Genomic DNA, 17,980 nt, shown 5'->3' with positions numbered 1-17,980 from the left:
GTAACCAAATTTGGCCAGAAACATCCTTGGGGGAAGGGGAACAGAACTTGTATAAATTTTGGCTCTGACCCCCAGGGGGCAGGAGGGGCAGGGCCCAATAGGGGTAATAGAGGTAAATCCTATAAATCGCTACTTGTCCTAGAGTTCTGCATGGATTGTGACCAAATTTGGCCAGAAACATCCTTGGGGGAAGGGGAACAGAACTTGTATAAATTTTGGCTCTGACTCCTCGGGGGCAGGAGGGGCGGGGCCCAATAGGGTTAATAGAGGTAAATCCTATAAATCGCTACTTGTCCTAGAGTTCTGCATGGATTGTAACCAAATTTGGCCAGAAACATCCTTGGGGGAAGGGGAACAGAACTTGTATAAATTTTAGCTCTGACCCCCTGGGGGCAGGAGGGGCGGGGGGGGGCCCAATAGGGGTAATAGAGGTAAATCCTAAAAAATTCTATTTGTCTTAGAGTTCTGCATGGATTGTAACCAAATTTGGCCAGAAACATCCTTGGGGTTAACAGAATTCGTATAAATTTTTGGCTTTGACCCCCCTGGAGGAGAAAGAGTGGGTCCCAATAGGGGAATAAGAGGTAAATATCCAAATTTCTTCAGAAAAGAAACAATGAACTTATATTCAGAACATTACTTGGCATTACAAACCAGGTGAGCGATACAGGCCCTCTGGGCCTCTTGTTGCTGAACACAATACTATCTTTAGCAAAAATGATGTGGAGAATACGCTTCCTTAAATGCAAGGGGGTCCCTGGTTTTTCAAAATATCTACCGACATTCTCGCGCAAGTGCTGAATTTGTACAAAGCAAAAAAGTTGCAGAGTGGAAACATAAGTACAGCGCCGACATCATTGCGCGTTCCTCATCTGACCCTATATCTAAATCCTCTGTACCTAACATACACTTAACATGGGCAGAAAATGAATGATAGTAGTACTCTCCCATCCCTGTGCAAAAGTATTGGCCCCAGCATTAGTGGATATTTCCCCGTTTCCACACGAACTACCCCTTGATTTTTATAACTCATAGCCGTTACAAAACACTTGCCTAAGCTAAAGGTCTTATCAATCCCTATCACACTACCCCCATCCCCACAACAGTTTGACTTCATGTCAGCTATTTGTTCGTCACTGTGTAACCTGACGTTTTGAAGAGCGTGCCCAACATGCTGAATACTCTGAATATAATAACTAGCAGTACATACTTCTGCTAAGATCTCAAGGACTTTGTGCTGTATTTTTTTGTTTTGAGTTTCGTTTCTGTTGTTGTAAAATACTTTGTTTCTAAGTTGCCTATTTGATGATGGGCCTAAAACACTGTTGTCCTTTGAATTATGGTAACAAAATTTTACTGCAGGTGTTTTTTGAGCCTGCGAAGCACACTCTTCCAGAATGCATGGATCAGTTCTTGTGTACGGTCTACAAACGATTTTAGCATTCCCATGGGGCTTGTTTACCCTAAACTCCTTCTGTTGTTACCCGTTTTCTAAATTGTTAATGTCTTAATTAAGGATTTTAAAGTCTCTTTCTTGGTGGTGGTTCTATCGAATGATAAAGTTGAGTAAGGATCGATATTTGAAATGGACCGCGACACGATGCATGAAACAAATATCGATACCCTATTCAACTTCATCATTCAATAGAACCACCAGAAAGAGATTGTAATCCTTAATTAAGGCATGGACAATGTATAGCACCTATGAAAAGTGATTATGCTATCTGGTTGTGGGTCGTAGGACTCGTAGATGATATGTCCCTTACTTGATTTTTTTAACAGAACAGCCCATCCCCTTTGAAAATTGCTATCAGCTTCCCATCTTTCCAAATGAAGGACTGGTTGGCAGTAGTGCCTTTTGCGGAGTCCCACGAACCACAATCATCAGGGAAAACTGCCTTCTTCCTATTGACATTCCGTGTGTTTTCAAGAATAACAAAACATTGTTTTTTGTTCCCCCGAGGGACATGCTGAGCAGGAACCTTTGTATTTATAAGTGTATCAAATGCCTGCTCATTTGTCACGAATTTCGCTTGATTTAGTGCACTTATTAACACAGGTTTCTGTTCAACTACTGTTTCTTTGACAACACACGGGACTTCTTCCCTAACAACTCTACCAAAATCAGTAGCAACTTCATCATCATTATCACCATCATCATTATCATCATCTACATTATCATCATCAATTATCATCATCATTTGTACTATTTGTACTAAGTACCTCAAACCTGTTCCTACCAGTTTAACAGAAGAAAACGATGATTCAGGCGAATTACGAAACATTTCTTTGATGGCAGAATAAAAGAAACGTCACTCACCTCAACTGGACAGAATGATCGTTTCCTTTGCCTGGTTTTAGATGGTGTTTAGGCAAATGTTGGAGTTGACAAAGTGGGATACGAAGAAAGCTCAGAATGTGTCGAGGAGTTTGACGTAAATGACGTGGGGGATAAAAAATACAGAGAACCTGGTATTGTAAAGGATTGGGTCACTGGGAAAAGAAGTATCAGAAGGTTTCGTTGGACTACTGATGGTAGTGGAATTATTGGACGGTCTTTAAGATTTTGGTAGAGTTAGCAGAAGGTTTACTATGTGACGGGGAAGAGGGGTGGAATTGGCAAAATTGGATGCATTTTCAGAGGGAGGGTAATTTGATTGTTGACATCTACAAGTGGGCAATGAAGTCTTGGGTAGTCTAGAGTGAATTGGTTTGGAACTAGTGGAAGGTTGGCGTAGTTAAGAGACGGATGAAGTTTTTGGTAGATCACAATTAGAGTGAATTGATTTTGAAGTAGTGGAAGGTTAACGTAGTTGAGAGACTGGTGAATTCTTAGGTAGATTAGAGTGAGGGTGAATTGGTGTAGAAGTAGTGGAAGGTTGCCATAGTTGAGAGACTGATAAGTCTTGGTTGGGTAGATAAGAGTCAGTAGAAGGCAAAGGTGGCTTGGATGTAACGACAGGGATAGAAGACCTAAGGGGCTCTGAAGAAACAGCTGATATAGACTCAGAAATAGTGGATATTGGTCTATGCATAAAGGACTCGTGAACAAGTGAACAATTGGAACAAATTGGTTTGTAGTTCACGTACAATTGTCACAGGGGGTTGGGGGGTTGTACATGTGAACACATGACGCAGATGGGCTTGGGTGAATAGGGCTTATCTCTGAGCCAAAACGTAGTGTTCAACTCGAGAATTGAAAGAGTCTTTGGTCCATTAACCACAGGATACAAAGTGGTGATGGGGGTAAGTGTCATATTACAGAGGGTCATTATAGTCCAAACACTAGAATATATCACCTAAGTTGTCAGTGCAGTTGGGAGACAAAACATGCTAAGTTTCTACGTTTGGGGTGCTTTAAAATATCTCTTCGGTGAATTTTTCTAGATCGTATCAAGAACAAAGTGATACTCTTGAAGGGAATACAACTAAAATAGAAAAACTTTATGGTCTTAAAAAGAAGAAATTTTTTTAATCACCTGAATCTGATGGCTTTACATGTGAATTCTTAAAAAATGTTTAAATAGAAATAAAATTATTTTTAGTTTGAACTTTAAATAACGCATATGAAAATGGCCAAAGGTCCATTACCCAAAGACAAGATTTTTTTTTGTTTTTTTGAGTTTTAAGGCCCCTCAACAACTAAGGTCATTTAGGGCCAAACTACAAGGAAGACATTAGTATTAGGATATAAACAAGGACTAGTATCTAAAAGATCAGGATAAGAAAAAGTCACTAAAAGATCAGGATAAAAAAAGTCAAGTAAAAACTAAAATGAAATTGTAAATGTTGATTTAATAAAAAGAGTTACATAGGATAAAATAGTTTTAGCTTAAACACATGAGAAAACTCATGCACAATGTTGATGAAACGATGAGTGTTGCGTTGATATGGATATAAGATAAGGTCAGAAAACGTTCAAATTTTGTTAAAAATGCCGATCTCTTGGAGGTAGCTGAAAATATTATTGTCTCACGGCATGAAACAAAGTATACATGTCGGAGACATCATAATACTTATCTCGTATGTGTTTAAAATCAATACAATGCAATAAAACATGCTCCACTGTTAGAGGAGAATCACATGCATGGCATGTAGGAGGATCCTCCCATCTCAATAGATAGGAATGTGTAAAATATGTGTGTCTAGGTTGCAGCCGAGAAAGAACAACTCCCTTTCTGCGGTCTCTCCGACTAGAAAGTTTAGGATTAAGTGTAGGTTGTATTATAAACAGTTCGGTAGACCACCTTTGTTGCCAATGGTGTTTAATGGCTGACTGAATGTAAGGTTTGTTGTCGGTGTAAGGTAGTTTCAAATGTGTTTGTGGTAGGCGAATAGCAGTCTTAGCTGCTTTATCGGCCTTTTCATTCCCCTTTATATCCACATGGCTGGGAATCGAGATATAAGTAATTTTAGTTTTAGAAGACAATCGAAATGTTCGGATCAAAAGATTTTGGATTAATGTGTTTCTAGGGTTTCTTGATTTCAAAGCCTGAAGAACCGAAAGAGAGTCGGAACAGATGATTGCCTTTTCAATGCGGTGTTCTTCGATATGGTCAAGCGCCAGACCAATAGCACATGCTTCCGCAGAGAAAATGGAGGCAACATCCGGGAGTCGGATAGAGGAGCAGTTATTAGATGTACAGCATGCTGCCGCAACATTATCACCATCTTTTGAGCCGTCAGTGTAGATATGAAAATAGTCAGGGAAAGCCCTAATGCACTCCCGAAAGGAGGATTTGTGTTCTTCGGGTAATGCACTGGATTTTGCCCTCTCATGTAGAGATAAATTGATATCAGGTGTTTGAATGAGCCATGGCAATACTTCCGAAACGGTGTACTCGTCAATGGTGTCGAAATTTATATTTAGTTCTATTAGCAACGGATTATTCCATTCCTAGAGTTATTTTTTGAAATTCTGATGCCAAATTGTTGGTACATGTATGTCCTTTTGATTTTGTGTGTTAAATTAATATATGGATCCTAATGTCATAAGAACTTGTGGATTGAATACAAGTCATTGTTTGAAAGAAAATTTCAACTCCGCGTAGATTTTTGGACCCTAACTTGCATTCATTAAAATTCATGAACACGACTCAAGTTCATGAATATTCATAAATTCTTCCAGTTCATGAAGTTTCATGAATATCAATGAATTGCTTGTGCATACTGCTACGAGTTGTAGTTCATGAATAACTCATGAATTATCACGAATAAACATTCATGATGGTTTTAAGTTCATGAATATTCTTAAAATATTCTTGAACTTTTTATGAATTTTCATGAATGGGTTGTTCATGAATGTTCATGATTTCATGAACGAAAGGATTCTTGAACGTTCAAGAAATATTTCCCTAAATTATTCATGAAGTTGTAAGTTCATGAATTGCATAAAAATATTCATGAATAATTGAAGATATATTCATGCAATTCATGAATGTTCATGAATTATTCATCAGCGTCTCGCAGGGGAGTCATCCCACTCCCGTTATGTTGAGCGCTAAGCAGGAGCAGAAACTACCACTTTTATAGACTTCGGTGTGTCTCGACCAGAGGACAGAACCCAGAGCCTTCCTCACAGGGGTGTCAAGGGAGACGTTAGGAAGAATAAAGTAATTTGGAAGAATAAAGTAATTTAGTAAGAAAGAAACGATAATATCCTAAATTTAGTCGCCTCTTACGATCATGCAATAGGGGCAGCAGGTAAAATCTTACGCCTTACCTGCAGGGCCAGAAACTGAAAGTATCGTACATTTATTTTGGGAATGTAATGAAATTTAAACTCTGGCAACATTTGATTATATGGATTAAAAATACAATCGACAAAAATGTAGAACTAGATCTAATGTCAATCCTTTTTGGGAAAAAACAACAATCATCAAACTTAGTTTCCTCTAATTTTTAATACTTTATACAAAATACATGTACCTTATGTATGTTTCGTCCAGGTAATAAGCTAACTTTCAATGATATTAATTTAATATATCGATTGAAAAAAAACCCAATTGCACAGAAAAATATAAGTATTGATCACTTTAACAAAACTATGGGAAGGCTGGCACACATCTTCAGTTCATGATTTCTCTATCTACATACAATTTACATGTGCATAGTATTGAAATCTCATACTGGTTCTAGTCTTTTTAGTTTATTAGATATTTCAAGCGTTTCAAATTAATATGTTGTCTACATATTCTAATAACTATAGGTTCCTTTTCATTGTTGTAGTCTGTGTGGTTTTTTTTCCTGTGTTTTTGGGTGCTGAGTAAAGTTAATCTTGGTTACTTCCCCTTATCAATATTATTAGCTGTTCATAAAACCATCAAATTACACGTACAACTACAAAAAAAATATTCCTGTAAAGATTCGAATAGCCGGCATTCATAGTATAACATGTACGGTATTTGTAAATGTTATAGGAAAAAGAAAAGAAAATTATTACAGATGCTCACCGTTCAAATTTCCGCCAAATTCGTAATAAATGTATCAATTCTTTCAAACAGGCTAAAATCGCATATGTCAATAATCTTTGTGGAAACCTTCGGAATCCCTCTAATCTCAGTGTAAAGAAGTGGTAAAAAGCAGTAAACTCATTACTTCCTAATTGTAAAAATTCCGTAATACCCCAACTTCTTCATAATGACACCTGTATTTATTCAATGTTTTTTTTTCTGTTCCCAGTCCAATATTGATGATATTGACACTGTTTTGCCTAACATTGACAATGGGCATAATCACAATCTATCTAATATTTGACATAACTGTTACTGATGTTAAAGATGCAATTTTGAATCTTGACTGTTCTAAAGCTATTGGTCCCTTATAGATGTTAGATTACTCAGGGAATCTGCTGATATTATATGCAAACCTCTTTGTTCTCTATTTAACAAATCTCTACAATCTGGTATCTTTCCTTCAGAAATGTCCCGCCTTTGCACAAAAAAGAAAGTGAATCCATCTTAACTAACTGCAGAACTATTTCATTACTTTCTATTGTTGGTAAACTCATGGGAAGATGTGCCTTTAAATATGTTTACAACTTCTTACATACTCCCTCTAATATATCAATGGGTATGTAAATCACTCCGGTAAATCAATTGGCTATTGCTCATGATATTTTCTCTGCGTTAGATAACGGTAAAGAATTAAGAATTGTATTTTTTGTTGTTAGCAAAGCCTTTGGTCGTGTTTGGCACAGGCTATTGCTCATGATATTTTCTCTGCGTTAGATAACGGTAAAGAATTAAGAATTGTATTTTTTGTTGTTAGCAAAGCCTTTGGTCGTGTTTGGCACAAAGGGCTTTTATGCAAACTGTCATGTGTTGGGATAAGGGGGTCTCTTCTTAATTGGTTCAGCAACTATCTTCTTCATCGCAAACAAAGAGTAGTAATTAATGGTAAGTTTTCTAATTGGTCAAATATAAAAAGCCGGAGTACCTCAGGGTTAATTTCTCGACCTACTTTTGTTTTTGGTATTCATGAACGATATTGTAAATATCCAAAAAGAATAATATCCCGCTTCATCCTCAATTAACTATGAATAATAACTTGCTTACTGCTGTTACCTCACATAAACATCTTGGTTTATTTCTTTCGGGAAATGGTGGGTGGACAGTTCATATCAATTTCCTCAAATCTAAAATTTCACCCAAACTAAACATGTTACGTAAATTTAAGTTCACTTTAGATCGTGCATCCCTTCAATCTCTGTATTTTTCTCTGATTCGTCCAATTTTTTAATATGGCGACATAATATGGGACAACCTTACCAAAACTCAATTAGATATGTTAGAAGATCTCCAATTAGAAGCATCACGGATAGTTACTGGTGGAACTAGACTTACTAGCAGGATAAAACTATATCTCGAGACAGGCTGGCTTCCCCTAGAACAAAGACGTAAACATCACAAGATAATCCACTTTTCATAGTTGGCTCTGCAGGTAGGGCGTTAGAATTGTACCAGGCCCCGATTTCTTGAAACAAACTTAACTCAAAAACTGACTTAAGTCATAAATTTTCTTAAAAGTTACATAAGGATAAAAGTTTAAGTTTTGACTATGTATGCACTTTTGTTTCGAGAAATAGGGGGCTGCTGCCCCTATTGCATGATCGTAAAAGGCGACTAAATTTAAGATCTTATCTTTTCTCTTCTTTCTTACTTTGTTTCCTAATGTCTTCCTTGGCACCGCCTCACTTTTGGCCTTGAGTTGAGGCGCTTGCCCCTGTGAGGAAGGCTCTGGGTTCTGTCCCTTGGCCGAGACACACCAAAGTCTATAAAAGTGTAGTTTTTGCTCCTGCTTAGCGCTCAGCATACGGGGAGTGGGACGACTGTGTGTTTGTTGGTATCTTCGGCGGCATGCTAAGTGATATTAGCACAATAGGCCAATAGTTCAACTATACAAGAAGACACAACATGAATATACCTCAGTCTCCAAAAAAACGCACCTCGCACAACATACACGAAACACACTGCATACACGAGAGGCCGTCCTTACATGACCATAGCTGTTAATAGGACGATAATTAATCAAACAAACAAATAAAAAGGCCTTCACAGTATCTTCAAGGAATACTTCCTCAGCGCAACAACAATATTTATGATCATAATACTAGATTAGGTACTAACGTCCGTCCTCCTTCCTGTCGCACAAGCCTTTTCATGAAAACCTCTCTGCCATCTGTAATAAATCTTTGGAATGCACTTCCTGATGAAAACAAAATCAGTCCCTATTAAAATAACAAAACTTAAAACTTATTTGAAATGCACAAAAATTGCAAGTACCATCATATTATCTTATCGGCATTACATCGGGTCAGATTCACCATGCGAGATTGAGGATAGTATCACAAGGAAATTTTGTGATAAAACGCGTAGTGCTAAAATTGACTTTGAACTAAAATTACGTTAACTCATAAGACTATTTGTTAAATATATTTCCGGACAGTACCTACTTTTGCTGGGTATGTATATATATATACGCTTTCCCGTTACCTCAACTGCTACATTTAAGCGAAGTATTCCCTACGAGCGACACAAAGATCTAGAAAGCCCAACTCTCTATTCGGTATCACACGGACTGGTTTGTTCGTCATTCTTTGAATCTAACCAGAGTAACGTTTGTTTATGACAGTAACTGTCAAGAACGCCGTATGTTACAGATGCGGTGATAAATTCGTCCCCAATTGTATATTGTGGTGTCCTGCAAATGGATGTTACTTTTTCCGGTGAGGGAAATATTGGACATTTTTCGCGTATGTGTTTTCGTCGGACCGGTATATCGCACTACTGAAGACATCAGTACTACAGAATCAGTCAGTGTCCTGGACCAATTCTATGCACGTCCTAATCCTGTTCCGAAAACTATTCGGACAGAGAGTCTGTTAGTCCGACATAGCCAAGGAAAAAGACCAAGTCCATATCTAACGGCGGCGAGATTCCAAACGACAAAGGAATTACCGAGAGATCAAAAAGGTACAGAAATCATTTCCTTTTTATGACCTTTCTAGCATTGAGCTGACAGCCATTTCGAAAACTGATCTGAAACAGGACAATTTAAAATCCCTCACAAAAAAAGAAAAAAAAACTCGTGGCTACAGTAGAAATTCTACAACGAGAATGTGATAATTTTCAATCTGCAATCACACAAATCTTAAGGATTGTGTCTCCGATCTTCAGAACTCCCAAGACAACATAACATCGCATGGGAAAAACAGTTTATTACCCTGAAGATTGAGCATCAGAACACAAGAAGGAAATTGCACTCCAGAGATATTGTCATCGAGGACTTGCAGGCATCGCTTTCTACCAAAAAAGATGAATTTCACAATATTAGTTTAGAAAACAGCAGTCTTATTCCAACGGAACGCCAACCTCGGCAAAGAAATTTCTAGATTAAAGCGCAACAATAAAGAATGTGTAGACAGACCATCTCATTCAGCAAATCTCATGCCAAACCAGAATACGTGTTCTTCAAATGGGTTGCCCCGTGAAACAACAGCATCATTGCCCCTACATTACAACCCTGGACCGTACCAAAATAAACGAAGCCGAAGAAGGGCGATTTAAATGACTCTCTGAGACGCGGACGCCTCTTTTTTCAAGCCGATGGAATTATCACAAGGAATTTTTGTGATAAAAAAGCGTAGTGCTAAATTTGACTTTGAACTAAAATTACGTTTACTCATAAGACCATTTGTTAAATATATTTCTAAACACCACGATAAGCTAGTATTCGACACCTGTCAATCACAATTCTATAAATTCATTGTCTGTATATGTATTCAACCATGCTGTTTTATTTCATGTCATGTCAGTTAGGTCTCCGACTTTGTTCGGAACACAACTACTACATTCAGGACACTCCAGAATAGACCTCTGTCAAGTCAAACGTATCGTAATTAAATTTGAAAGTTAAACTTCAACATTTCCTTTACTTCTTGACAAAACGTGCGAAAGTTTCCGTATGTTCTGTAGGAATCTAATAAACAGTCCGCTTTGCTCCTACTGTCAAGTGGATGAAAATAACGAACACTTTGTATTATATTGTAGATTTTCTTCCGATCTTCGTAATTGTTAAAACATGGATGTGATGTCATCTATTGTTAAAGCTTTAGGTATAGTCGGAGCAAAAATCTACTATTATCACCTACTACTGTGGAATAGTTACCTTTTGCTGTGGAATAGTTTGTGAACTATTCCACGGGAAAAGGTAACTATTCCACAGTTGGAAGGTAAATGTAGAGACCGGTGACCATAGCTTAGCATGTAGTCAGAAATACATCCTCATTCACTAAATCCACGGAGAGATAGATTAAAGATTAAACCCATGTACTTGTCAACGTTGTCGTAATGTAATTTAAAACTTATTTTCATAATACTGATATATACAATTTTCATCACTTCATTCAAAAATAAATTTCCTCATTTTTTTCACAGCATCTGTATTCACAACCCAGGAAAGAATTCACTTGAACAAATCCAGAGGAGAGAATATTAAGATTAATATCCATGAGACAAATGCTGAATTCTCTGCCAAAATGAAATTACAGATGCAATGCTTGACGTGATTTTTTCCATATTTCGTTATCCAAATCACTTTATATTCCATAAAAATGACATCTATCAAACAAATTTACATCCCATGCAACACCTTTCATGAAGATATTAATCCCAAAGGAATACTGTCAAAAGCACACTCTTTCGCCACACGATGTCGCTTTTTTCTATATGTAATGATATGAGAATACTTTGTTGGTTTTCTTGTTGTTGTAAATTTTGATAAGCTCCCTTTACCTGGAGCTGTGGCATAGTTAAACAATACCCAGTGTAATAGTGGAGAGTACTAGTGACTTTCGGTGCCATGTTTTAAGTATGAAAAACACCTCAAACTGTGGAATAGTCCAGATAATGAATAATTCTCGGCCCTTACAGGCCTCGAACAGTTCATTATCTTGACTATTGAACAGTTTTCGGTGTTTCTCCTATAGTTCCATTGCTTTCATAAATCATACTATTACAACAGAACTATTACTCTTTGGCAACAATGATTTCACCATTGACGAAATTCTTTGAGTTTTACATGTGTCCAACAATTCACTATCAGCTCCAAGAGATTTGATTGATTCCATGATTCATTTCTGTAGTTATCGTTTCACAGTTGCATTTGTGGCCAAGTTGACTATTCCACTATTAATCAGTTAATTAGTATTTTATTACTTTGATTGCATTGCATATTTATACATGGGTTGTATATTGTTTTAATTTCATTTGTTTTAAAGTAATTCTTTTAGGTCAAGGTAATGTTGATGTCTCACTGAATTATGTATCACAGAGTGTGGTAAGTGCTCTGTGATATACAAGTAATGTATATAAGTACAGTGAGCTCAGCTCACTCTACCTTGTAGATGAGACTCTACCTTGTAGATGAGCTATAAATAGATTTTGCCTGTGTATGTATGAAATATGTATGGTCATGTGACTTGTGTCTTTGTGAATGTCCACTATTAAATGTACTGTCCATGTCCTGTGTGCATGTAGAGTAAAGTCCAGTGTTTGACCTTGACCTGACCTATCTGACCTGTTGTCTTATTGGTTGATATATTTTTTGGAGGGAAAGTAAAACAAAAGTGCAAAAATTAGACAGTAGCTTGAGATCTGGAGAAGGAGCAACATCTCCCCTTTTTGGAGATTTATATCCTGATATATATGCCTATAAGCTACAAACCCAAATGTAAGTCTAATACTTTTCATATTATCTTTTTACATATTATTTTGGTATCTAAAGTACGGTAATTAAGAAATGTAGATTGATTCAATTAATTATTGAGAAAGTGTATACATTTTGAATAGAGTGCAATTTGAATTAGATTGTAACTTAAATTTGCAATATCTCTAAATCCAGTATGAATTTAGTAACTGTGTAATTGGTGTATGTATTTTAAAAGTAATTGCGTATGGTTCTATACTTGTTACTGATTGATTTATTCATAAATCTTTCAGTGGAATCATGTAGATGTCTGGTATTCTGCTGTAAACATAATAGTCATAAGTGGCCCTTTACCCATAGTTGAGGTAAGCTACATACACATTATAGTTAGAAATGTTTTGTATATTGATCTGATAAAGTAAGATATTATTAAATTTGCTATAATATGTAACTAAATGTAATTGATATATTTATGGTATATATACATGGTCTATTTTCTATGTTTTACCAGTTTTAATGGTGTTAAGTGTGCAGGTGGATTATTTCCCCTTGTTCGTAACAAGTGGGTTACTTCCCCTTGTTACCTGACAAGAGGATTACCTCCCCTTGTGTATATAGTACTCTTTGTGTATAACTATAATATTTACATGTAGATTAGTATTTTTATTATAGAGTAAAGGGTTAATATTTCTCTTTATCTATCATGCTAATGCATGATTGTAGGGTAATGGTAACTACCTTTACTGATAGGAATTTATAGAGTTTTACTTATGCATTTGTACTTGTATAACTGTGATATTTCGATAGGGAAAATGTGTCTAGTGTACACGTTTAGTATTGTATGTTAGTTAGAGTAGCGATCCTAATGTACTTTTTATTTATATGTTTCAGGGTCCTATATCTATATGTATATCAACTATATAAATAAGCAAATACGTGCATTCATTGTTGTATATGGATCTAGGCCAACTGAACCAACATGCAGGCAGTTCTACTTGTGAATAAATACCAGTGAACGCGACTCGGTTGTCTATGAGTTCTGATTAATAAGATCCCAGTTCGCAACCCAGTTACATATTTATTTAAAGTGAACAATGGCATTGGCAATTTCTCTTCCCCTTTTCATCTCTTCATTTCCTAATACCTAAATTTCATATTCATTCTCCCACTTAATTACCGTGCAGAACTGATGAGTCTAAAATGGAGAAGATTAACATAAGTGTTAACACTTGTTTTTGAATCCATTTTATGTTATACCTGTTTGATTATTTTTGTATTATATGACTTATAATGAATTAATATAATAATGTAACATTAAAAGAGTGGTTAATTAGCTATTAGTATTGGGTAGTATTTGGTATTTAGCCACGCCCCTCCAGACTAGCAATGTGCGAGCCTTGACCCCAATTGTGAAGTTTAAAGAGTATGCTCAGAAGGATGCCGTCTCACGACCAACACAAACAATAATGTGTGGGAACAGGGTAAAAGAAAACAAAAAAGGCTGCTGTCATGACCAGAGTTCTACAATTGTGTGTTATTTCTTGCCTGCAAATGAAGAAATAAGTCAATGGCATGATGAACTTCATTTTTGGTATATGTATATCATCAAAAAGATAAGCATTTAAAGGCATTATTAACTGGTTATTCAATCTGATTACAACAGATCGACAGTTATGTTTATCTGCAACAGTAAAGTACCATCCACGCCAAGACATAAATCAAAACCTTTCAAGTAGTAGCAGTCTAAAGAATTACATAAAAATTAAAGGTGAAGTAAACCACAAGTGTTCCCGACATACAAATTTCTACAAGTGATTCAGAATCTGCACTTGAATTCATTGACTGAGTTTGACACAATAATGGACGTCAGTGAGGTTATGTTAAAAATAAACTTGTAGATGTCATAGTAGATGCATTACGACGAAGTCCTCTGGTAACGGAAAGCATTGCCACAGTTTGCTTAGAACTATATAGAAAATGAACTTCAAGACAGAGACCAGAAAATCTTTGAACATAAAAAGGAAATAGATGACCTTGCATATTAGAGAGTTATTTGCACTTGCGGGTAGGTATTGATTGTGACGTCATGTTTTTGCAAGCGTAACGTCATACTTTTCGGAGAAAACGACGTGAATTGCGCTCACAAAACAGTGACGTAACAATCTATACCTACCCGACAATCTATACCTACCCGCAAGGGAGCTAACTCTGAATACCAGAAACAGAATGTGACAGCACAGATAGGATGATATCAAAATTCATTAGCTACAACAGCAGGAGTACGTCAAGGATCAGTACTGGGTCCTCTTCTATTTTAAATCTACGTAAAAGATATTTCTGAAACATGTTAAGTATAGATAGATTGTTTGTGATGATACCTCTTTAAAAAGACACGGATCTGTGATGTTATGAAGAGAAAACGCGAGAACACGGAAGAAATAGAGTCAAACATGCCTGGAGAGAAGAAACGGAAGACAGTGAAAGAAGATATCAACGGCTTGGTATAACAGTGGATAAAGGAGACAACAATACGTGCGATCATGGTGACTGGTCCGATCATAAAACGAATAGCTCTGTCCTTTGCCAAAGACCTTTATATTATAGATTTCATAGTCCCCAATGGGTGGCTGCAATCCTTCCCACAACATTTTCTTTGGAATGATGAGCGGTGAGAGTGGGGATGTTAAGCAACAAGTTGTTGACGAATGGAAAGAGAAACTGTCGGACCTGTGTAAAGACTATTACCCCAAGGACATTTTCAACATGTACGAATCAGGACTGTTCTACAGATCAACCGTGAGCAAGAGTTTTCATGTAAAAGGTGAGGTGAAGTAGCGGAAAGCTTTCAAAGGAAAGACCGGTCGTATCATTCTGTGACAGCTTGACTGGGGAGAAGGAGTCTGTTGTTGTCATAAGAAAGAGCGGCAACCCAAGTACTTCAAGAAAGTCTCCGCCAGTTTCCTCCTTGCCCATGCCCATTATTAAAATAACAAGAATGCCTAGTTTGCTCTCAATTTCTCGAAACATACTTAAGTCAAAACGGACTTAGTTAAAGTTTGTTTTTAACTTTTGACTTTAGTAAGTGCTTTTTGAGAAATCAGGGCACGAATGACCGGTAGAACTTTTGAGGACTGGATAAAGGAGTTTGATAGGAAGATGAAAAAAACAAGGATGCCAAATTCTCCTGTTCCTCGACAATGCACTTGCTCACCCCAAGTTGACATTAATGAATGTCATTCTCTAGTTCCTGTTACCCAACTCTACATCAGAGAGTCAGCCAATAGACCAAGGCATTATCCAGGTCGTCAAGCTGAAATACAGGAAAAGACAACTACGTTACCCTTCTCGTCACAAGCTGTTGTGTGGTACGAGATTCTGAATTAGGCCTAGATTTCCGTCTTGGATGCCGTGTATTAGGTGAACCGTGCCTGGGACCAAATGAAAACTGACTTTATTGCAAATTACTTTGTTTCGGCTAAATGTGTCAAACCTAAACCAATCCCTATGCAGCCAGGACGGACAACCAGATGCCAATGGTGATGAGGATAAGGATGAGAATGGTGAACCTGAAGTGGTCGACAATGTCCCGCTGGAAGCTATCAGACTGTCCATGGACCTGTTTGGGGTTGGCTTTACTGAACTGACAGACATTGAACGGAGGGTCACCACATGCGACATAGAAACCAGAGGAGGAACACGAACGCCAGAGACGTTTTGAGGGACCATCATGCCAGTGATGAGGAGGGGGACGACGAAAAGGAAGACGTGAAGGAGTCAATGGCAACAACCACACTGTCTGATCGAAGCACATTTAATGGCAGATCAACTTAGACACTATGCTCTCCAGACCGTCAATGTGGGTGCCTTGACAGCAATCGTGAATTTTCAAGAGTGTGTACTGAAGGATGCAATCTCAAGACTTAACAAATCAACTATATATAGCTGTATAGTCAGTTGGTGATGGTGTATGGGAAAAGAATATTATAAAAAAATGGCTGTTGTCACGAACAGATATGTGTGACCAGAGCTCCACATTGTGTGTTCACGGAGTTATTTCCAGTTTGTAAAATGAAGCAATGAGTCAATGGAAAGATGGACTTAATGTATAAAAACAAAAACCTCTATATTTAAAGGTATTTTCAACTGGTTATTTATCCGATTGCAACAGATTGAAAGTTATGTTTACCTGCACTCTGAAGTACCATCCATGCCAAGACATAAATCAAAACTTTCTCAACGGACATCAAGTAGTAGCAGTAAAAACCGTCACAAGTAAGTGTTCCTGACATATATATTTCTACAATTGATTTGGATTCTGAACTTGAATTTACTGACTGTAGTTTGATTCAACCATGATGTACGTCACCAGTGATGTTAAATTGTTTGTTTGATTAATTAACGTTTTCTTAACAGCCAGGCTCATGTAAGGACGGCCTCCCATCCATGTGGTTTTTAGCGTATATGTAGTGCGAGGTGCGCGTTTTGGGAGATTGTGGTATGTTCGTGATGTGTATTCATGTATAGTAGCACTCCTGCCCTTTTTATAGTATCACTGAAGCATGCCGCCGAAGACACCAAGCAACAAACCCCACCCGGTCAAATTATACTGACGACAGGCAAACCAGTTGTCCTACTCCCTGTATGCTGAGCATTTAGCAGGAGCAGAAACTACAACTTTTATTATAGACTTTGGTGTATCTCGGCCAGGGGACAGAATCGTAAGCGACGATATCGTAGATGCCTTACAAAGTGTTCTGGTAATGGAATGTATTGCCACAGCTTGCTCGAAATGAAATAAAAGTGAACACTTAGAAAATGAACTTCCAGACAAAGACCAGAAAAACATTGAGCTTAAAAAGTACATGTAGATGACATTGACAGTTATGGGCGAAGAAATGGTAGGAGCGCATAGTATACCCGAAACAAATTAAAATCCATAATCTACAACAGCATGAGTACATCAGGGATCAGTACTTGGTCCTCTTCTATTTTTAAAATACGTTAATGAAGTATATTGTTTGCTGATGACACTTCTTTTCTTTGAGTATAAATCGGCTAAAACTAATCAAGAAGTATTTATCAACCATTACCTATGTTTAAGAAATTGTTAATGAAAGTAAATGCAGAAAAAGAGCCAAATACTATCCTTTTTTAAACGAAGAAATAGTAATGTTGTGTACGCTATATCAAAAATCCTATCCATGATGGTAAGGTCTACAAACTACCCAGCGAACAGAGGCTATGAAAATCCCATGTATTGATTGAAGCGCTAATTGTCGACTGCTTATACTGTTACCGAATTGACTAATGTATTACACATTTATGGACGAATTGTCTTCTTAGCGTTATATACAAATGTAACTGTAGCGTTATACAGGGAGATCCCATTTCACTATATTACTTTCCAAAATGTCACTTTACCGATTGTCCAACATCACAAACTATATAAAAGAAACATGCCGTTTTTGTCAATTTTAAAAATCCAAACAGAATATGTATAAATCAATATTGATAAGCCCTCAAACCTTTTTAATACATATGCCTGTGGAACTGACAAAAGTCTTTTATCTTTCTGCCAATTAATGAGGAAAATCACAAAAAAAAAAAAAAAAAAAATCAAGTGTGCGAATTTGAGATATCTTTTAATCATTATGGATATCTTGTTAGGGTAATTATTGTTTCTTAAAAAATTAGATGTGAAGCTTATTTTTATCAAAAGAAGAAAATGGACCTTATGACACCATTTAGGTACATATTGTATGACGCTGCCGAA

Source organism: Argopecten irradians, chromosome 9 (assembly GCF_041381155.1).
Source record: "Argopecten irradians isolate NY chromosome 9, Ai_NY, whole genome shotgun sequence".
NCBI lineage: Eukaryota > Metazoa > Mollusca > Bivalvia > Pectinida > Pectinidae > Argopecten > Argopecten irradians.
This window is presented reverse-complemented; position numbering follows the sequence as displayed.